Raw genomic sequence first — 23,719 nt, forward strand, 5'->3', positions numbered from 1 at the left:
AGGTGTAGATTATAAATATTTATCCAATTACACAGGTTGTTGCTTCACTTTATTGTTTATTTTACTGGGAAGAAACTTTTTAGCTTATATGATTCCATTTGTTTATTTTTGCTTGCATTTCCTGTGTTTTGAAGCCTTATCCAAAATTCTTTGTTCACATCAGTGATGTCCTAAAGGGCTTCCTCTAGCTCTTCATCTGGTATTTTATAGCTCTAGACTTATATGTAAGTATTGATTTCATTTTTGTATATGGTGAGAGAAGTCTGGTTACATTAGTCTACACATGGATATCCAGCTTGCCAGGATGAGCTATCAGAAAGATTGCCCTTTCTTCAATATATCTTTTTGTAGCCCTTGTTGAAAAACAGTGGTAAATATGTAGATGTACTTCTGAGTTCTCCATCATATTCTATTAGTCTCTGTGTCTGTAAATACACTACCATGATAACTGATTAAGAGCTTTGTTCTAAATTTTAAAGTTCAGGTATTGCAATCTACCAGTTTTCTTTTTACTCTGGATTGCTTTCATTATTTGGGTGTTTTATGTATCCATATGAATTTTAGAATTTCTTTTTCTATTTATGTGAAGAATATCATTGGAATTTTGATGGGGATTTTATTGAATCTACACATCATATTACAAAGTATTAATATTGATATAGGAAAAATATAACTCCTGCTAGATGTCAGATGTTCTGAGTTTGTGTCCCCTGAAATAAAGAATCAAAATCCAAAGGGCAATGGACATTAAGGGTAGGAAAGGTTTATTGAGAGATAGCTTCTAAAACAGGAGGAATCCAGATTGGGTTGCTACCACAGGCCTATGTCAGGGGAAATGTATATGGTAAAGTCACAATGAGGATACAATGTGGCTCAAACTATAATTAACCAATAAGATTACAAGTATAGCCACTTAGCTAATATTGGTCCAATCAGGAAGTGGGGCATGTTGCAAGCTTATATGGCCAGCATCATTAACCTATGCTTATCTATGACCCCTAAAACAGGAAATATTTTGGGAAGAGATGGGTCCATTTGCCCTGGTCACCCACCTGGGTGTCTGATGCATATCTGGACTTAATGTACTGCATGGTTCAAATTACAGTATAATCTCAAGTTTCTGTTCATTTCTTAGAGAAGTAGGCAAGTGCAGCCATTGTGACTTTATCTTGAGACCTTACCTTCTTCATATGCACCTGCAGCCACAATTCTTGTCCTTATTTTTCATTGGCCACATGAGAATCCAGTCCATCTCTGACTGTATATTAATTTCTACCTAACTTCACTGCCTATAATATTTCAAAATGTTAATTCTTTTAATTCATGAAAAAAGGATGCCTTCCTATTTTTTATGTTCTTTTGATTTCTTTAATAGTTTATCATTTTGGTTTTTATCTTGTTTTTAAGCATGCAGAATACAAGAAGTATGTGGTCCTACTGTAGGCTTTCATCCAGGTGTCAGAAGAGTTTCATCACAAGTTGCCCCAGGTCCTGGACATAGCCCTCCAGCATTTAAAGTTTGCCCTTCTGGTTTTAAGTCTTGCTTTGGTTCAAATCCTTTCCTTATCCCCATTCCTTCTATTGAATAGGAATGCTTTCCCCATACCATTGTACATTGGAAGTATGTAAATTTCTTTTTGACATTTACAGGGGTTCACAACTGAGTTTGCCTTAGATCCCAGAGGAGACTGTCATCAATATTTAAACAGTTCTGTGACTGTTAAGACATTAAAGCTCTGGTGACTTTTAGAGATAGACTATACCCATATTGCGTAATGAGATGGACACAGTGTTTTGGAATACAGGGCTACAACGTAATAATTCAGATCTAAAACATTTCCCCAACAGTCTCATGTGTTCAGTGGTGGGACATTTTAAAGGTGGGTAGGTCATGTGGTTACTATACTCATTAGTGGATTGATTAATTTATTGATGAGTTTATCGCTGAACTGTGCTGTTAGAGGGGGGGCCTGTTTGAAGAAGGTGTGTCACTGGATATATGGTCTGGAAGGGTGTGTCTTTGTCCCTGGCTGGTGCCTTCTCTTTTGGCTTCCTATCCTCCATAAGGTAAACTATCCTTAGCCATATTCTTCTACAATGCTGTTTCTGCCTTGAAGATGGCCGACTATAGACTGAACTCACTAAATCCATGAGGTACATAAAATAAATGTTGTCTCATTTAAGTTGTAAATATCAAGCAAAGGGAAAGTAGCTAGCAGAATTAGTTTTAGATTCTCTGTCGGGAGCAATGCTGCATAATTTTAAGGAAAAAATCATTTGATTAGGCCTAGTTCTCCTGCCTACAGGCCAGCTATGGCATTTTGAGACATAATTCCATTTTGGCCTCTGGTCACAACTGAGACTTCAATGATCTGGTGGTGCTGTGATGCTCCAGGACAAGATTACACCGGCTGAAGACATCCTGGGAGGAACAGTATCCTCATCTACTCAGTTCCTCATTGTTCTTGGACTGTTACACTTTGTTTATCGTGATGTATTGAACTCTCTGCAAGTCATTTGTTACACCTTGTTTATCCCGATGTACTGAATTCTCTGCAAATCATTTGTTACATCTATTTCTCCTGATGTACTGAATCAAAGGTGTGGTAAGCTGGGGGGTTTCGTCTTTGCCACCCAGAGCAGCACTGATCAGACCCAAAGCTCAGCTTCTTCTCAAAGTCTCATTTTTTTCTTCCTTTCCTGTATAATAAGTTAATTTGCCTTGTGCTTCCATGGCTCACAGGAGACTAGGACTCACTGCAGAGGTTCTAGTAACATCCCCTTTCCCTGTTCCCTACAATTCTCCTCCACCCAAGCTTCAACCATTCATAGATGAGGCTTTTGGAAACTGATTAGATCATGGTTGTTTGATACTGGATCATGGGTATGTGATACTCATCACTGGATTTGTCCATTGGTGGATTTATAGCTGAGTGTGATGTTGGGAGGTAAAGCCTGATGGAAGAGATAGGTCATTGTTGGCTTGACCTGGAGAGGTGTGTATATATATCGTGTACGTATATCCTCCTGCCTTGATCTCACACTGCTTCCTGCCTACCATGTCATGGACTGTTTCTCCTCTGCCATACCATCCTGCCTTGGAACAACTTGACTGTTAACTGAAACTTCTAAACCTGGGAGCCAAAATAAACCTCTCCTCTTTTAATTTGTGACTGTTTGGTATTTTGTTCTAGCAATTGGAGAATACCTAAGACATTTGGGATCCATATAGTGAAGTTTGATCAATCATTTATTGTGAGACATGTAATTTAGGGTATAGATGTGGAATAACTTGTTATGGCTTGAGTCTAGATGTCCCTCCCAAAACTTCATGAGGTCATAGGTGGAGCTTTTTCAGAGATGGTTGGATCTAGAATGTGAAACACTAGGATTGATTCATGCTGCAATGGGAGGATCAAGGGCACTAGGATTAAGGGTGTGAATGATGGGTGGCCTGGATAAGATATAAGGGACAGAAAGAGCTGTGATTGTTCCTTGTTGCTATACTGCCTTCTGCCTGCCATGAGCTGGTTTTCCTCTCTGATGCTTCTCTGCCATGCCATCCTGCCTTGGAGCCAGACGATTGTGGACTGAAACCTCTACAAACTTTGAGCTAAGTAAACATTTCCTCCTTTAACTTGTGGGTGTTTGGTATTTTGTCTTAGATATGAGAGAAGAGTAACTAAGATATTTGTCAATGTAATTTGGAAACATAAAAAAGAAAATGATTTAAGCAAAACAAGTCAAACATACATTAACTATGAAAAATGAATAAGCCCGACAAAAAAGAAAAATCTACTTCCTTGCATGTACTGTTATTAAAAAATTGATGTTATTGGACATAAAACTGAAAAATATAAGTGTTTAAATAAAATCTCTATATGTTTAAATATCATCAGAACAGCTAATTCAAATACTTTAAAGCAAACATTTGTAAATTACCTAAACAAAACCAGCCCTTTTAGGTAACTAGTTTACAAATTTTTTCAGAACAAAATTGGAGAATAATACTTTGCATAGTATTATAAGCTGAATTTTTTTCTCTCCCAAATTCATATATTGAAGCCCTAACCCTCATCTCCACAGAGTATAACTATTTGCACATGAAACTTTAAAAAATGTAAATAAATTAAAATAAGACCATCAGAATAGGTTCTGATCCAGTCTGACTGAGGTGCCTATAAGAACAAGTTAGGACACACTCAGCAACACTGGGATTGTGCACACACCCAGGGGAAAGACAATGCAAGGTCACAGCAAGAAAGCAGTGTGTAGAGCCAAGGAGAATCAGAGCCTTCCAATACCTTTAGTTTTCACAACTTTTAGTTTTCAGAACAATAAAAAACACAAATGTATGTTGTGTAGGCCACCCAGTATGTGGTACACTGTGGCAGTGTTAGTAAACTAACAAAAATATCTAGAATTATATTTTGATAAGTATTCCAATTCTTAAATCCAGAGATTGTGAGTAAACAATCTTCATTATTCATTTAACTGTACTTTTTTCCTTCCTTGTGCTTTGTTTTGATCAATAACAAAGATTTATTAAGTGCATTACCAATTTTCATATAAATTGTGCTGCTATAAATCGTGCTGCTTTAGTGAACAATTATTTTTATTTTATTTGACTAATATTTTTTCCACTGAGTAAACATTGAAAGTGTTTCCATCAGATGTAATTTTGTGAAGCAATATCAATAACTAATTGTAGAATGTAATGTAGCACATATTCAATAGATTATTAAGATTATCTATCAGAAAAGACTTAATCAGTTTAAATGAATATATGACACTCCTTATGTAATATAAATATTGTGAATACATAATTTCTAAGTTACATAATCATATATACAAAGAAGAAAAATATGATAGAATTTGTTATGGCTTTAATAGCTAATCATTAACTTGAGTTTATTATTTCCTATTTCAAAATCATAAAAAGAGGAGGTTATAAAGGTAAAGCACATTGACCTTATTTTCTGATGAAATATATGCTCATGGTCTTTTCAATATTTTAAAATAAGATCAATTTATAAATGAATCTTTATGTCCTATACATAATTATGAGTGTTATGGTTAAATATTGAACATATAAGAATATAAATATGAAGATATAATGAAAGCAATTACAGTCTACACTACTTTTTGGTTGGTTTCATATCCTAGTATTCAATCAATATTGAATGACAAATATTTGAAAAAAATTCATCTGTTCTAAGCATATGCAAAAAATCACTACAGTACTTTTTCTTGCCTTTATTTCCTAAACAGTACATTATAACAATTGTTTAAGTGATATAAGTAATCTAAAATTAATTTAAGTTATAAGAGAGGAGTTACGTAGGTTAAATGTAAATACTATACCATTTTAGGTAAGAAATTTGAACACTAAGATTTTACTTGGCAGATACTGAGGAAAAATTACAACAGTGCAGTATTGCTTGTTTATACAATGGTAAGGAAAATAAACTCATGAAGAAACCATGAAGGCAACGTAAGTCTTTCTATGGAAAGAAATATTGGATCATCATTATCTTAAAATTTAGAAATGAGCTTTATATAGGAAATAATGCTAAATTTAAAATTCAATAAGATATATTTTCTATAACAGCTAAGAAAAAAATAATATTTTTTCTAAGCCAAATGCAATATTAGTAGACCTAGAAGGAATCCGGGTCTGCTGAGTCATAAAGTGACTTTTTGTTTATAACATAATATATTCTTAAAGTTTTTTTCACACATATTTACCATTTCTCTAAAGGCATTCAGCCTAACATCCATCTGCCAAACTCTAGTGATATTTAAAACAGATAAGGTGCTCTGGTTTCTACTTTATTTGCCTAATATAAAGCAAAAGGATATGTAGGTTTTCTAATTATTTTTTCAAATAAGAAAAATACATGAAGTAAACATTATGCTTACACTAAAATATTACACTTCATAAAAAATAAATATCTTTCTGGAAAAAATTTTTAATGATGAAAGTAAACCTTAAGCATATTTTTAAAATACTAAAAAGTTAACCCTCCAAATTCAATACTTCTCATGCATCCACTGATATCTTTTCCATTTTAAGAAACTCAATACTCACATGGCTATTAATACCCCCCATATCACTGTATTATTTTAATTGCAAGAAAATGAGCATAATTTATACTTATGGTATTCTATTTTAAAATGTACACATAGAATAAGAATATAGGAATTCTATTATGCCATCAGTATATTTATGACTTCACATTAAATATATTCACACTTTTCCAAATTTCAGAACTCAGACATTAGAATATTACTGTTAGACATGATATAGTCTGCCATATTTTTTCATTTTATAATGTTTTATCAGCATTTGAAGAAAAACAGTCATTTATAAGTGCATCATATATATTTGTAGGATATTGGGTGATGACCTGTCTATTAATACTATGTTTACTTGCCCATTTACTTTTTCAAATTTTTTGTAATGTTACCAAATCCCATTCCACAAAAGCAGTCTCAATAGAGACACCTATCACAAGGTATATGCAAATACTGGGTTCACCACACCTTTATCAGCTTGGGCATGGTTACAAACACAGAAATAAATACATAGAAGTAATTGTGGTTTCTAATATATTTTAGTTTTATTTTTTCAATATCCTTTCAGTTCTGTATTTTAGTCATAGTTTTATCATAATTATTTTATATAATAAACTGTATTTCATTTTATGTTATTTATTTCTATTTTAGCTCTGTACTAAATCCATGTATCCTCACGGGCTATTTAAGATGTCACAATTTTCCAAATTTTTCTTCTACTGAATAATTTTCTTTATAAGTCTTGTATCTGAATATTCAAAATAATGATTCTTTTTCTAACTGAACAACTTTTTTGTTGATAAACTATTATTCTATTAGATTATAGATCATATTGAGTGAAGATCAATCCATTCATGAAAAGGGATATGAAATTGGTCACATTAGCTCATTTCATTTCAGACACTGAGATTCTTGATTCTGTTGTTGAACGGATAAGCACGTAAAATTCATAGACTAATTCTAGTATTTTCAATCTTTGCTTCCTCTTATCACTCAGTTTACAGAAAATTGATTTGAATTTTTTATCTTAAAAGGCTGCAATAATTTAGTAAGATAAGACTAGATTTTTGTGGCAGTTTTTTGTGTATATAAATTTATAATTCTCTTTATTGTAAGTAGTAAATTGTTTCTACAGACATCAGTGGAAATGGGAGTATAATTTAGCAGTTTTTTAGTCTAAATATTAATTTTCTGTTATTTTAAGAAATTTGAAATGTCAAAATAAACATATATAATTATATATGCATATGTATGCATATATATTTCATATGCAAATTTGAATATTTTAATATAAGAATATTTAATATAAGAAATAAGAATAAATTAAAATTATGACTAGTGGTCACTTTTTATCAGTTTTTTCTTAAAATTTATCCACATATAAAAAGTATTTAATAACTACATCTTTATCCAAGTTCTTAAAGTTAAAGAACTAAAAATCAAAATTTTAGCTAACATATTCTATTCATACTGTTTATAGTATTGTAAGAAGTTAACCCTGGTCTTCTACAAATGAAAATATTATGATAACATTATTTTCATGTGGTTACATAAATTTCAAATACTGAAAGTGTACTAAAAATTAAAATGAACATCCTCTTCCTTTGTTAAAGAAATCCTGTTACCGCGGTTTTTCCTCTTTACCCTGTAACTATAGTAACAAAAGCAATGATATAAATCTACTTTTCCTACCCATGAAAAAATCATGTATTTTTAAATTTATTTTCTTTTCTTTATGGAATATAATGGATACTTTCTGGACTGGAGACACCAAGAGTGCTCACATAATGACAATATAATTTCATTGATAAATAAACCTTTAAAATTTACTAACAGAAAGAAAAATTAGAAGAATAAAATAGAAACATCAGGAGATCATCCTCAAATATGAAACTATTACAGTAATAGAAAATTTATTTCTCTTCTGTAAGTTGAGGAGAGAAACTTTAGGTTTAATAAAATTGATCTGGACACATGCATTTGTGGATTAGAGGCATTACAGATGTGTTTTAAATAATAACTTAGTTTTACCAGGCGTGGTGGCTCATGTCTATAATCCCAGCACTCTGGGATGCTGAGGCAGGAGGATTTCTAGTTTAAACCATATCTGAGAAATTTAGCAAATCAGAGACCCTGTCTCAAATTAAAAATTAAAAAACAAAACAAAGAAAAAAGGCTGGACACGCAGTTCAGTGCACAGGGCCTGGATTAAATTCTCAATATCTATCAAAACAAACAAACAAAAAACTCAGAATTTTTGCATTTGTATGAAAACAAAAGAGGGAATATGGTGTATATTAAACCAGTAATCTCTTTCTTTTCAACAGTGAAGACATTCTCTGAAGAGTCCTTTATATTTTAGTTTGAAGATGCCTCTAAAATAAAAATACGTATCACACCAAATTTTTCTCAAATGGCCACTACATTTCTAAATCATTGTTGGTTAAAGTTTGAAAGTTAAAGAAATATGCATAAAAGTTAATCTATTAATGAATATTCTCAAAAGGAATAGGTGTTTACTTTGGGAGGACTATGGTTTAACTTGAGAGGACCTATAAGAACCTCAGTACTCTATGGAAATACATAATGTCCTATTGCCTGAAGACCAGTTGTCAACTAGAAAATCAAACACAATTAGTCCAAACTGTAAGCCCTTACTGAAATACCAGATTAAAATTCAACATGTATTTATCTCCCAACCATAGACAACTTGATGTCTGAACACAGGGTAACTCAAGAATCTCAGTCCAAAGTAACAAGAGTCTTGGCTAAATCTCAGTGAATTTCTACTCCTCTCAATAATCTGCAACCAAAGATCACCCAGCATATTCCTGTAGTTATACAAATTTGAGTACTGACTTTATATAGTTAGGGAGAATGTACATGTGGAACTGTGGCTCCATTCACTACTCTTCTCTCCAACTGTCTTTTTAAAACCCAAACCATGAAAAATTTACAAAATGCCTCAAGGTGGGGTGTTCGTCCTCTGAGATGTTTAACATTCTATGTGAAAATGAAAGTGTGCACTATAAACACAGCAAATTGCTCATTTCCATTATATAGGTATCAGGATTCCACTTATAGAACAGATAATTAATAACATGTAAATGAATGTAAGCAACCAACATAAATCTAAAGACATGAGAAATAGCATTGTCATGTCTACATGGTCTCATTCTTTTGTTAATTGCTTTTATCCTATGTCATTGGAAGGCCTGGCAGACAGGTTCTTAATTATTGTTTTTATTTAACAACATTGTTTAAGAACAATAAGAAGTGTGAGTCTTAGTAGCTGATATACCTTGGAGAACAGAGTATCTCAGTAAAATACTATTAGAAATGAATGAGAAACTGAATGTACAATGGCCCAAACATATATAAAAATAGAACTCTGATCCATGATCCACAGCAACCAGGTAGAGAAATATAACAGGAATTTAAAATTGACTTTAAGATCAGTGATTATGAAAAAATATAAAGAAGTAGGGCTCCTGATCTATATAAGTACAATACAATTATTAGACACATAATTAAATCATGAAGAAAGACTGAAATAAGACCAATTCTGTAATTGGTAAAGAAGTAACAATCATTTTAGCCAGAAAAAAGGACAAATTGTGTCATTTTTATTGTTTGCTAAGTATGTGGGCTTTGGTATGAATATGGAGTTGTCTGGTGCAATGAATATCCAATTTTCAGAGCAGAGTAGATATTATAAAAATAAGAAATAGGCAGTGTAAAAAGATCAAATATCTTTCTACCCTCCCCTCAGGGTTCCAATTCTTCTTCTTAAAAATTTCTAATAGCAAAACTAGTGCTGCAACAAATAATAGAAAAAAAAAATAAATGAATCATGAACTTACTTTGCTTTTCCCTGTTACAGTAGACTTCCAGGGCCAGGGATTTATTTCAGTGGTTTCGCTGCCTGCTACGCAAGCGCAAGGACCCGAGTTGGATCCCCGGTACCAAAAAAAAAAAAAAAAAATACAGTAGACTTCCATTAATTATCACAGTCACATAAATTGTGGTTAAGATTAGAAAATTAATCTTATAAATCTTTTCTGTTTGTGAATTCTTTTTCTTTCTTTTCTTCTATTGTATCTTGCACTTTCAGATCAGTTTGGCATTAGCTTTAGAAAAGATTTATCAGAGGCTGATGCAAGATATTATTTTACACTTAAAATTTATACTCTACTTTTTCCATAAACTTTGGGTATATAATCCAGGAGAAAATTAGGAAGATGGTTGGATGCAGGAGTTGAATCTTTTAAAAAATATGAGGGAAACAAGGAACAAATCTTTTGAACTGTCTTTCTGTATCTATAAGATTTATAGCTCTCTACATATTATGTTGCTGTACAGAACCATCACCTCTTTGTTGAACCACTTGAGTTCTTAAGAAGTCCTCAAACTAGCAGTAAGGATGATATGGTTACAAAGAATAAATATATTTATTTATTATGTTGAGATACCAAAAAACACTTAGATCTTTTTAATGAACTGACATTTTTTAAAAAATGGAAAATAATTTAAACTTACCTGAAAAGAAACTCTACCCTTTACTTTCAGCAGTTAAGTAAAAAGCTCACTCAAATATACTACTAAAAAGTTTTGCTTTCCTGGATAGATAACATTGAACAGAAGTGTGAACAATTGAGTCAATGAAAATCAAATTACGTGATTGAAAAAATGCCACCCTTTTGCATTAAAATATGACACATTAAAATATGACAGAGTATTGTATCAGCCTTCACTAGCAATCATCTCTAATAAGGAAGGATTAAACCATAAGCTGAAATAAGGCTAGCATCTTTGATCATCACATAACCAAACTGATGTTTACTAAAGGTAGAACTTAATTATATAAACTTTTTCTTTCGGAAACCATTTCATTCTATCTTTCTGCTTTTCTGAGTAAATAGAGTGTCTTTATCAAAGCTTTTTCCTTACTGCTATTTTAAAGTTTGTTGATTCTAAGTATGTATATTCTGTAGTTATTTTTGAAGTGACTTCTTGGTTGCTACACAGCAGTTCTCGGTGGTTATAAATCAATTCCTTAAAGCAATTAATTAAAAATTTAAGACAGTTAATCCAGCCTAAGGCTTCCAAACGCATGGATCACCGGCTGGGTTTATAGAAGCCATCTGGTGTATACTGATTTTTCTTTTTTTGTCTTTTTTTGCCAGATAGACTGTTCAATCAGTCTTTCTCTGAATGATTCAGGAAATTGCATTTTGCCAAAAGTCTATCTGAATGTATATAAGCATAGTTAGATATAGATATAGTTTTAGATATAGATATAGATATACACAGTTGAGAGAATAAATCTCACTTGATGAATTATATTTCGTGTTATGATAGAAAAATGCATTATTGGGAAATATCTCTTTAACTTTTCCCTTCTGCTCACTATCCATTTTTCTAAGTTTCAGAAAAGCCCACGTTTTAAACAATCAAGCCTGTAGGATCCAGTGACACTTTTTTAGAATAAATATGTTATAAAAATACTTTGCCTTGAAATAAAATTCAGAGGTTCTATACCTTGGCTATATAAATAATATAAACCAAGATGATGTCACAAATGTAACATAAAGGCCATATTGAAACAATAACAAATAATAGTATTCAGTGTAAACAATACATAATTTCATCACAAATTCTACTGCAATAGTGAGATGCTTGCCATTTAATATAAAATCTCCACTATGAGTGCTGAAAATGCAGAAAAAATACTGTAATAAAAGTAAAAATTCCATTTTGGTATTAGAAGTCTGACAGTTTTAAAATTGCCACTTCTCCCTTTCCTCAAAATATGAATAATCTGATTAAAATGTACACACACACACACACACACATGTCCTCTATTCTATGTGACAGAAACTCAAATCACAGCAGAGTCCCTTCACTAGGGCTCCACTCCCTAATCATAATGACAAAAATTTCTCAAGATATTCCCATTTGATCTTGTAATTATTTTTCTCTTCACATAGAATCTGAGATAAAAAATCTACTTATTGTTTACTATTTGATTAAAAACTTCATTTCACATTCCTTGGTGATTGTGTCATTAAATTTGACAGTCATGTCTTGAGGTTGATGGGTCAAGTATTGTCTGTAGCCAGCTAGGTCCACAAATTTCAAAAGAAAAGAAAAGAAAAAAATATAATTATGCACTGTTAGTGATGAAATAATAAAAGTTGTATTTTACTTATGTTTATATTTATAGGCATGGATATTTTTGCAAAATTAAATGAGGTTTAATAAAACTTAAAGAGAAAGCACAATTGTCCCATGATTTGTCTAGAACTCTTGCAAAACATTAATGATCATTAATTCTAAAACAGTCCTTATTGTCTGTCAAATATTATTGTAGGATTTTTACAGTTTCTCATCACAACAATTGAACAGTTTTATCATCACAATTTGGCCAATAATAAAACATAGAGAGGGTAGGTAACTAGAAATGAAGTTTAAATCCTAATAATCAACTTCTGAGTTTCCACCTTTAATCAGTACCTTATCATTGTTCTTAAATGTTTTTCATGTCTATGCAAAACTGTGTTAGATCACTGATGAAGAAAGATGAAGAAGGACACTACATCCTTGTAAAAGGAACAATCCAAGAGGAAGAGATGACAATCATAAACATTTATGCAGCAAACACTAGTGCACCCAACTGTATAAAACAAATACTAACAGACATAGAAAGTCATATATGCACTAATACAATTGTAGTGAGGGACCTCAACACCCCACTGTCACAAATAGATAGATCAACTAGACTAAAAATAAGTAATGAAATACTAGAACTCAATCGAACTCTTGAACAAATGAACTTAACAGATGTTTACAGAGTCTTCCACCCCCAAAAATCAGAATGCACATTCTTCTCAGCTGCACGTGGATCATTCTCCAAAATAGACCACTTACTCACACATAGAACATGTTTAAGTAAACGCAAAGGAACTGAAGTTATCCCCTGTATATTATCAGACCATAGTGCAATGAAATTGGAGATCCACAGCAAAAGAAACTCGAAAAATTACATAAACATGTGGAAATTGAACAACACACTTCTGAATAACCAATGAGTCACAGAGGAAATTAAAGAAGAAATCAGACAGTTCTTCAATTAAATGACAATGACAATACAACATATTGGAATCTATGGGACACAATGAAAGCAGTCTTAGGTGGGAAATTTATAGCAGTGAACATGCATATTAGGAAAACAGAATGAGCCCAATTAAACAACCAGATGCTGAACCTCAAGCTTCTAGAAAAAGAAGAGCAGGACAACCTCAAATCTCATATAAGGGAGGAAATTATAAAGATCAGAGGAGAAATTAATGCAATGGAGACTAAGAATGATACAAAAAAAAATCAATGAAGCCAAGAGTTGGTTCTTTGACAGAATCAACAAAATTGACAAACCCTTAGCCACCCTTATCAGAAAAAGAAAAGAAAAGGTGCAAATCCATGCAATTAGAAATGAAAAGGGTGAAATTACAACAGACCCAGCAGAAATCCAGAGGATCATCAATACCTATTTCCAGAACCTATATGCCAATAAGATGGAAAACACAGAAGAAATGGACAGATTTCTAGATACATGTGAATTACCAAAGTTGAATGAAGAAGACCTAAAAATTCTGAACAACCCAATATCAACCAATGAAATTGAAAACATAATTAAAAACTTATCAACTAAGAAAAGCCTGGGCCCTGATGGCTTCACTGCTGAATTCTACAAGACATTTAGAGAGGAACTATTGCCACTACTGTTTAAACTCTTCAATGAAATTGAAAGGGAAACAATACTCCCAAATTCATTCCTGGAAGCAAGCATCACCTTGATCCCCAAAGCAGAGAAAGACCCAACCGAAAAGAAGAACTATAGGCCAATCTCACTAATGAACATAGATGCAAATATCCTTAATAAGATACTGGGAAATAGAATGCACAAGACCATCAAGAAGATCATGCACCCTGATCAGTTGGGAGTCATCCCAGGGATGCAGGGATGTTTCAACTTATGCAAATCAATCAATGTAATACACTGTACCAATAGAGCCAAGGACAAAAACATATGATTATCTCCATAGATGCAGAAAAACCATTTGACAAAATCCAACATGCATTTATGATAAAAACTCTACAAAAAATTGGAATAGATGGTCTCTACGTCAAACTGATAAAAGCCATCTATGAAAAACCAACAGCCAATATCATACTAAATACTCAAAAACTGAAATCCTTTACACTAAAATCAGGAACAAGACAAGGATGTCCACTATCACCACTCTTGTTCAATATAGTTCTGGAAACATTAGCCACGGCAATTAGACAAGAGAAAGAAATAAAAGGAATAAAGATAGAAAATGAGATGCTGCAGTGCATTGCATTCATGTGGACACTTTTGTGCCAGAGTCCAGAGTGCAAATCAGAAATTGACAAAGCAGTGGTCATGTTGCCCTCCAGTCTAGTGAAGAACTGGTACAATGAGGTTGGGAAGTGGCTTGGAGGAAGGATCCAACCTCTGGCTATCGATGGAGGATCCAAGGATGAGATAGACCAAAAGCTGGAAAGATTCATGAACCAGCGTGGAGCCAGAGTGCCTTCTCCCATCCTCATCATTTCCTATGAGACCTTCCGCCTTCATGTTGGAGTCCTTCAGAAAGGAAGTGTTGGGCTGGTCATATGTGATGAGGGACATAGGCTCAAGAGCTCAGAGAATCAGACTTATCAGGCTCTGGACAGCTTGAACACCAGCCGGAGACTGCTCATATCTGGGGCTCCCATCCAAAATGATCTGCTTGAATATTTCAGCTTGGTTCATTTTGTTAACTCAGGCATCCTGGGGACTGCCCAGGAGTTCAAGAAGCATTTTGAGTTACCAATTTTGAAGAGTTGAGATGCAGCTGCCAGTGAGGCAGATAGGCAGCTAGGGGAGGAGTGACTGCAAGAGCTCATTAGCATTGCGAACAGGTGTCTAATACGGAGGACATCTGATATCCTTTCTAAATATCTGCCTGTGAAGATTGAGCACGTGGTTTGTTACAGGCTTACACCCCTTCAGACTGAGTTATACAAGAGGTTTCTGAGACAAGACAAGCCAGCGGAAGGCTTGCATGAAGGCAAGATGAGTATATCTTCCTTTTCTTCCGTCACATCACTAAAGAAGCTTTGTAATCATCCAGCTCTAATTCATGACAAGTGTGTAGAAGAGGAGGATGGTTTTGAGGGTGCCTTGGACATCTTTCCCCCTGGTTATAGTTCTAAGTCTATAGAGCCACAGCTGTCAGGTAAGATGTTGGTCCTTGATTATATTCTGGCAGTGACCCAAAGTTGCAGCAGTGACAAAGTAGTGCTGGTGTCCAATTACACCCAGACATTGGATCTCTTTGAGAAGCTCTGCCAAATGCAAAGGTACTTCTATGTCCGCCTGGATGGCACGATGTCCATTAAGAAGCGAGCCAAGGTTGTGGAACGTTTCTATAGTCCATCCAGCCCTGATTTTGTCTTCATGCTGAGCAGTAAAGCTGGGGGCTGTGGCCTCAATCTCACTGGGGCCAACCGGCTGGTCATGTTTGATCCTGACTGGAACCCAGCAAATGATGAACAAGCCATGGCTCAGGTTTGGTGTGATGGTCAAAAGAAGACCTGGTATATCTATCACCTGCTGTCTGCAGAAACCATCAAGGAAAAGATCTTCCAGTGGCAGAGCCACAAGAAGGCGCTACGTAGCTGTGTGGTAGACAAGGAGCAGGATGTAGAGTGGCACTTCTCTCTGGGCCAGCTGAAGGAGCTGTTTATCCTGGATGAAGCTAGCCTTAGTGACACACATGACAGGCTGCAGTGCCGCTGATGTGTCAACAACCGTCAGGTCTGGCCACCCCCTGATGGTTCTGACTGCACTTCAGACCTGGCTCAGTGGAACCACAGCACTGATAAGCGAGGAATGCAGGATGAGGTACTCCAAGGCTGCCTGGGACGCTGCCTCCACAGCCATCACCTTCGTCTTCTACCAGCGTTCCCATGAAGAGCAGCGGGGGCTTCACTGATAACTAGCTGGTCTAGGTGTAGCTGTTAGAGGAAGGATACAGGGAAAGGGGCTCCCTGCCCCACCATACCCTGGTCAATTTTGTTCTCTGGGAGAAAATCATCAAGAAGGGCTGCATGATGTTTGCCCCAAATTTATTTTATAAGAAAAACTTTTTTTTTGGTTAAAAAAAAGAAAGGAATAAAGGTGTGAAAGGGGGGAAAAAAGATAGGAAATGAAGAAGTCAAATTGTCATTATTTGCAGATGACATGATACTTTATATAGAAGACCCCAAGAACTCCTCCAAAAGTCTTCTAGACTTAATAACCAAATTCAGTCAAGTATCTGGTTACAAGGTAAACACACAAAAATCAATAGCTTTCCTCTACATTAATGACAGACTCACTGAGAGAGAAATAGGGCAAATAATTCCTTTCACAATAGCATCCAAAAAACTGAAATACATAGGAATCAACCTAACGAAAGAAATCAAAGACCTCTTCTCTGAAAACTATAGCACTCTGAAAAGAGAGATTGAAGATGATGTCAGAAAATGGACAGACATCCCCTGCTCCTGGGTAGGAAGGATTAATATAGTGAAAATGGCCATACTTCCAAAACTGCTATATAGATTTAATGCAATTCCAATTGAGATCCCAGCAGCATACTTCATGGACCTTGAGAGAACAATCAAAAAATTCATTTGGAACAAGAAGAGAGCCAGAATAGCAAAAGCAATTCTAGGTAACAGAGACATGACAGGGAGCATTACAACCCCCAGCTTCATACTATACTACAAAGCCACTGTGATGAAAACAGCATGGCACTTGCAAAGAAACAGACCTGAGAACCAGTGGAACAGATTAAAAGATGAGGAAACAACTCTGGAAACAACTCCAGAAACACTCAGTCACCTCATCTTCAACAAAGGAGCCAAACACCCTCACTGGAGGAAAGATAGCCTCCTTAATAAATGGTACTAGAAAAATTGGGTTTCAACTTGCCAAAGATTAAAAGTAGACCTATATCTCTCACCATGCACTAAACTAAAATCGAAATGGATTAAAGATCTAAATATTAAAATAGAAACTCTGAACCAGTTGGAACAGAGGTTAGGTAGAGCTCTTGAAGACATTGGAGTAGGAAAAGATTTTATGAACAAAATTTCAGTTGCCTGTGAACTAGCACAAACAATCAACAAGTGGGATCTCGTCTTATTAAAAAGCTTCTGCACAGCAAGAGAAACCACCAACAGTGTGAAGAGACAACCCACAATGTGGGAAAAAATCTTCACCTGCTTCTCCTCAGACAAAGGTCTACTATCTCAAATCTATAAAGAACTTAAAAACATCAGACCTCCCAAATTTAAAGACCTAATCCAAAAATGGGCATCTGAAATGAACAGACATTTCTCAGACAAGGAAGTAGAAATAGCAAATAAATACATGAAAAAATGTTCAACATCACTGGTCATTAGAGAGATGCAAATGAAAACAACATTTAGATTCCACCTCACTCCAGAAAGAATGGCTGCTATCCTGAAATCAACCAATAACAAATGTTGGCGGGGCTGTGTGGAAAGAGGAACCCTGCTCCACTGCTAGTGGGAGCGTAGACTGGTGCAACCACTGTGGAAATCAATACGGAGATACTTCAAAGAACTAGCACTGGAAGTCCCATTTGACCCTGCTATTCCACTGCTGGGTATCTTCCCCAAAGAATTAAAAGAATCATACCACAGTGATATATGTGCACCCATGTTCATAGCAGCACAGTTTGTGATAGGTAAAGCTTGGAAACAGCCCAAATGCCCATCAACTGGAGACTGGATAAAGAAAATGTGGTTTTTTTATAAAATGGAGAACTACTCAGCCACAAAAAATGAGAAATCAGAGATATTTATAGCTAAGTGGATGCACATTGAGGCGATACACTTAAGTGAAAAAAATAGGACACACATGTATAAATACCGAATAGTTTCTCTGGTGTGAGAAACAGAAAGTGTAAATAAGGACTAAAATGTATAGTAGATCATGTGAAATAGGAAGAAAAGGGGCAAAGGGGAAGTAAGTGGAAGAGGTAAGGGAAGGACAGAAGGGAATAGGATTAATATGAGAAAATGGAAAAATAGGAACAAAATCTTTGTAAATAGGGAGGAATGGAGAGGTTGAAGGGAGGGTTGGGCAAGGGTGAAAAATAAGAACCAAGACAGATTATGAAAAGGTGCAAATTTCCAATGATGAATGTCATTATATTGTATATCTAAAATGTACCAATGATTAGAATGAATAATCGATAATACAAAATAGGAAGAAAAGGTCCAAAGGGGTAGGGGTAGTGGGAGGGGCAGGGGAAAGGAAAGAAGGGAAAGGAAAAATGATGAGAAAATGGAAAAAATGGAAATAAAGTCTTTGTAAATAGGGGAGGGTGGAAGGGGTGAAGGGAGGGCTAGGAATGGGGAAAAAATAAGAACCAAGATGCATTACGTAAAGGTACAATTCCCAATGAGGAATGTAAATGTGTTGTATACCTAAAATGTACCAATAAAATAATTTAGCAAAAAAACAAAAAAAACAAAACTGTGTTAGATGCCAGCTTCAGCTAATAAATCATGGAGCTTTTCCTCTACACATTTCTATAAGGACAGTCATCAGTGACCTGGGATGTAGAACTTTGACGAGTATTTAACGCACTGCAGGACAGAGGGCAGAACTTCTCAGGGGGCCTCATTTCCCTTCACATCACTCTGTTTTACTCTCCTTCTGAAAACAAAAACACTACCAAAAATTTACAGTATATGCAAATGTGGAAGTAGGTCATCTAGTGAGGATAATGTTTTGTTGTATGAGAATATGAAAATCTGTGATATAATATTGCAAATCAGTTATACACACCATCTAGGTATCAAAAACTTATTTGTATGACAGATGATGAATAAAAATTTTGAATAAGTCACATAAAACCATAGTCAGGTAAGGTAGAATTGCATGTTAAAATACTGTCTTAGAATTTTGAAGTATGTACATTTAGGGCATCAGAACTCTAGAAAAAGAGTAATACTTTGAAAATGAGATATTGTTCTTTTCACTTATTAGTATAACTAGAATGTTGTTAACAATTGTGGGGATACTTTCAAACTTATTTTTTGTTTGTTTGTTTGTTTGTTTTGGTACTGGGGATTGAACTCAGGTCCTTGCACTTGTGAGGCAGGCGGTGGAACCACTGAGCTAAATCCCTGGCCCTACAGACTTATTTTTAACATATGTTGTTTTGTTGTTGTTCTCACACATCTTTTGTTTCAAATAAGTAAATTCTGGATACAAACTCTTAGGGAATGATAACATAATCTAATATTCTTTATTTCATATTTATGTAAATTGATAATAGAATGATTTGTATTTAAAACTTCTGAAGCAGTTAATCTTGAATAGCTTTACAGATATTTTTATTTCAGAATAGTCCCAAGATTACTTTTGTCTAATTCATAAAAAATGATTGTGACCAAGTTAAATTTTTCAAAACACTTAGGTAAAATGTATATTTTTATACAAGCTTGTATACAAGATAAAGTATATTTATAGCTTATAAAATACTTGTCATGAAAAAGAAGACATTAGATTTTTCAATGATTCTCTTTAGGTTTTCAATGTTTGTGCTAATATTTTCTCATTTTTTCTTTCTGTATTTTATAGGTTTGCTTCTCTGTAAATAAACTTTTTTATATTTTCCTTTTAATTTTAAATGACAAATTCTGAATTTTTCCTAATCCATGTGAGACATTTTTGAATTTATGCTAACTCACCTCCATCACCATGTTTGACCTTTAGAAGGATAGTAGTTTTCTTTGGTTTTGAATTAATTTGGATGTGAGTCTTTGCATTTCAGTACAATCACTCGATCGTTGCAAGAGACACCAAAGAGACCAGAGGATGCATCGAGAATTATTTATGAGTAATTCTAAAGCTCATAGATACACTGTTTCAAAGTTTATAAAAATAAATGTGATATTTATTAGTTAAATTTTCAACCCAATGGGATACAAATCATTGAGTAGAATCCCACTGCAAACATCAGTTTTCAGCTGCCATTAAGGAAATGCTGAGCATCTAATTTCCTAACTGTAGTCAATTTTAACAATATTCTCTGGATCAGCTTCCTGTCAGAAGTTGTTATTGAAAAACCAAAGCAACAAAGACAAACTCTTCTCAATGGGAAATTATTCTTAGAAAACGATACATTCTGTGAACTCAATAATTAATAACCTTTAACTTTGCAGTGTTTAACTATGAAGTGGTGATGCAACAGAAAACTAGAATTTAAAACAGGAACACTCATTTCCCCTGCTCATTTATTTTCCTTTTGAAATAATTTCCATTTAAATAAATTCTCCTTTATTGATTCAGCAATTTAAAATGTAAATAGTTTCAGATTTTAGTAAAAAGATGCTAAGCCAGACTGAAGACTCAGTTTTAGTTTCAGGATTGTTAGGAAATCTGACCAGCTTACTTGTGGGAAGCTGTACATGCTTATATGAGAAATAAGATTGCCCTTGATAGGGTTTTCACTTTGTATTTGATGAGGTCCTCAATGGAGAGGTGGCAGGTGAGTGTGTATTGGGTTGGGTAGCACATTTAATTCTTAGATTTTCACCTTTGATGTAAACAGAACATTTTCCATTTATGTCTTTTACATGTTGGACTGCTGTACAAGACTTATATTGAAACAAATATTGATGGTTTCTTTTTCTTTATTTTTATATAAGCTCTTTATTGAGATATAATTCAGGTATTGCACAATATACCCATTTAAAGTATACAATGGTATGGGCTTTAGTATTCTCAGGGATGTACAACCATCAACACAATTACCTTTAGAATATTTTATTATCCCCAAATGAAACCCTGTATCTATACGGATATCCATTGCTTCTCATTGAAACCAAGGTTTGTGAATTATTTTTCTCCAACCATTCCTAAAAATAAGAATAAGAGGAATTTCCCTTTCTTGAAGTAATGAAGTATAATTAATAAAAACAGAAGGGCACAAGAACAAGACAGATAATATTGTGCATACTTGTTATAGCTCTGTGGTAGAACAGCACCGGTATTGGTCAATGGTCGCAGACAACTGTTGTGAGTTTTGCCCTGTGAGTGCTACTGGGTGCAGATATAAACCAGTTGTCAGTACTTCACCTCTGACTGCAACTCATGGATTTTGAAGCAGGGAGGGCTTGTGTGATCATGTGTCTGTCAGAACAAGAACTTTAAACCACATTTCCAAATCTGCACTGCCTTTAGCCTTCTTTAAATGTTTTGTTTCTATTTTGAAATTCTAAGTAAAAATTATTTCAAATATTTCCTTTCTTTACACCAAAAGAAATTTTACTGTGAGCAAAATCCAGCTTGGCATCAGACAACAGCTTTGGCCATATGTAACAGTGTGAAGGGGTACAAAAAGGAAGATGATATGAGTCACTAGAGATGAGCTTTTTTACATTTTTTTTCAGCCTGTTACATGGGAACAAAGGGAGCTAAGGTTGCAAGGGGGGAGAACACACATCAAGACATTTGCCATGCGACCCTGTAGAGATTTTTTACTCTATACCAAAGTATCTCTCCAATTTAGTGTTTATGGTTTATATCTAATTTCTTTTTGTGTATTATGTATGTATACTTTTTCACACCCTACTCCTCATTGCTACTTCTCTAATCTAAATAGTAACAGGATCAAAAGGTGTGTAGCTGAAATATAAGCTGAAAACATGATTTATGTGCTAAAAGAAAAGTAGGCATTTACATACTGGAAGCTGAGATGGAGGTAGGATGTGGAGATAAGAAATAAACGACTGACAATATTATAGACAAAACAAATCCTCAAGTCCTGGCCTTGGGGAGCACATGGTCTAAGAAAGGGGTTCACAGCAAAGAAAGGAAGTGAAACTTTGAGGAAATGAAGTAAAAAATATCACAAATCCCTCAGGTTTGAGTATGAATCTTCACCAGACCTTGGGTGAATGCACCAACCACAGGCCGAGCAGAGGTGTGAGGCCCTGAGGACTGGAACAGGGATCAGAGAAGAATTTGCTCCTGAAGATACTCACTCACACTGTACACAACTTGGAAATGACTCCATGATAAGCAGCTGCATATTATGCACAGCATTGGTGGCTCTGACTCCATGTATAAGTTATGTTTCATTTATTGGACAAAGTTGAGTGTTAAAATTTTGCTAAATGCATAGAGAAAATGAAGTGTGGTGGTGTGCGGGTGTTATGATTTGTGTCTAGATGCCCCTGGAAAGCCTTATGAAATCACAGGGCTTTTTCAGAGGTAGCTGAATCTAGAGTGTGTGATGCTGGGATTAAGGGCGTGTGATTACTAAACCAGTACACTGATTGGTTTGGCACTGGCCTAATCTCAGTAGACTGGAAAAATAAAAGGGGCAGAAAGACTAAGGTTCCCTTGTTGCTTTCGCTGCTTGGTGCTGGTGCATGCCATGTTGTTTCACCTCTTTAGTGCCTGTTTGCTATCTAACCTGGCTTGGAGCCAGCTGATTATGGACTGAAACCTCTACAAACTGTGAGCTAAATAAACCCTTTCCCCTTTAACTTTGCATGTCAAGTGTTTTGTCTCTGCAACAAGGGAAAAGTAACTAAGACAGTAGGACACAGCTACTAGAAAAAGTACATTATCGTCTTTGTGATATACTAAAATAGAGTTTCATCATTTCAAAGAATGCATTTTGCTTAAGAAGAAATAACATGAGCTTTAAAACAAGCCCAGCAAACCTACTTGAAGTTTTGTCTGGCTTACGTTTCCTAAATCTTTGGCCAGTAAAGTGTGAAGAACATCATTTATGACACTGATGATCCCTATCGATGAATTTACCATACTTACTCAGGGAAATTAAGGTTTGGATGTACACAGTGGTGTAATTTTTCCATAGAAATGAACATAAAATTCTGACAAGAATTAAAATTATTTATTTATTATATATAACATGTTAAAATTAACTTTGGGTAAGAAACAGTTGAAGTGTTTGTTTAACTTAACTTTACAGATACAGTTCCACCTAGTGTATTTATGGTGCCATGTATCCTGTTAAAAAATGTCAACTCTATGTCTAAATTCTATTTCTAGGCCTTCATTTTAAAACATATGCAAATGTCCTTCTTGATTAATTGTAAAGCTTGCATTCATAGGTCAATGGTCTACATGAGGAGCAGATTACTTTTAAACATTTTTAATTCACTATTGATCACTGTTAAGTTCTTTGCCACCTCTGGGAGAAACTCTTTTGGAATAATTTATGAGCAGTTGTATCTATTATGAATATTACAGATATGTTACTTTTGCAACTGTTATATTTGAGTTCCTTATATTTGGTCTTCTTTACTTCCACCCAATCTCCACTATACTTTGATAAACTTGCATCTTGCTAATATTGTGAATAATAATTTCAATAGTATTTATATGAACTTTCTTATTTAGCACATTTTCTTTTTTATCTGTATCTTTAGGGGATCATATTCATAAGTAAGTTTATTTTATCACTTTAGTATTCGGAAGTAACTTTTGAGATCTCAGAAATTTTTAATT

The 23,719-nt window shown here is 34.5% G+C and overlaps 1 pseudogene; it reads left to right on the forward strand.

Moving 5' to 3' along the window:
- The first annotated feature begins 14,485 nt into the window (after positions 1 to 14,485).
- LOC101704575 (DNA repair and recombination protein RAD54-like pseudogene) lies at positions 14,486 to 16,142 on the forward strand (annotated as a pseudogene).
- Positions 16,143 to 23,719: the final 7,577 nt, after the last annotated feature.

Source organism: Heterocephalus glaber, unplaced genomic scaffold, assembly GCF_053883595.1.
Source record: "Heterocephalus glaber isolate CG9 unplaced genomic scaffold, H.glaber_assembly_v1.0 deba00001461, whole genome shotgun sequence".
NCBI lineage: Eukaryota > Metazoa > Chordata > Mammalia > Rodentia > Bathyergidae > Heterocephalus > Heterocephalus glaber.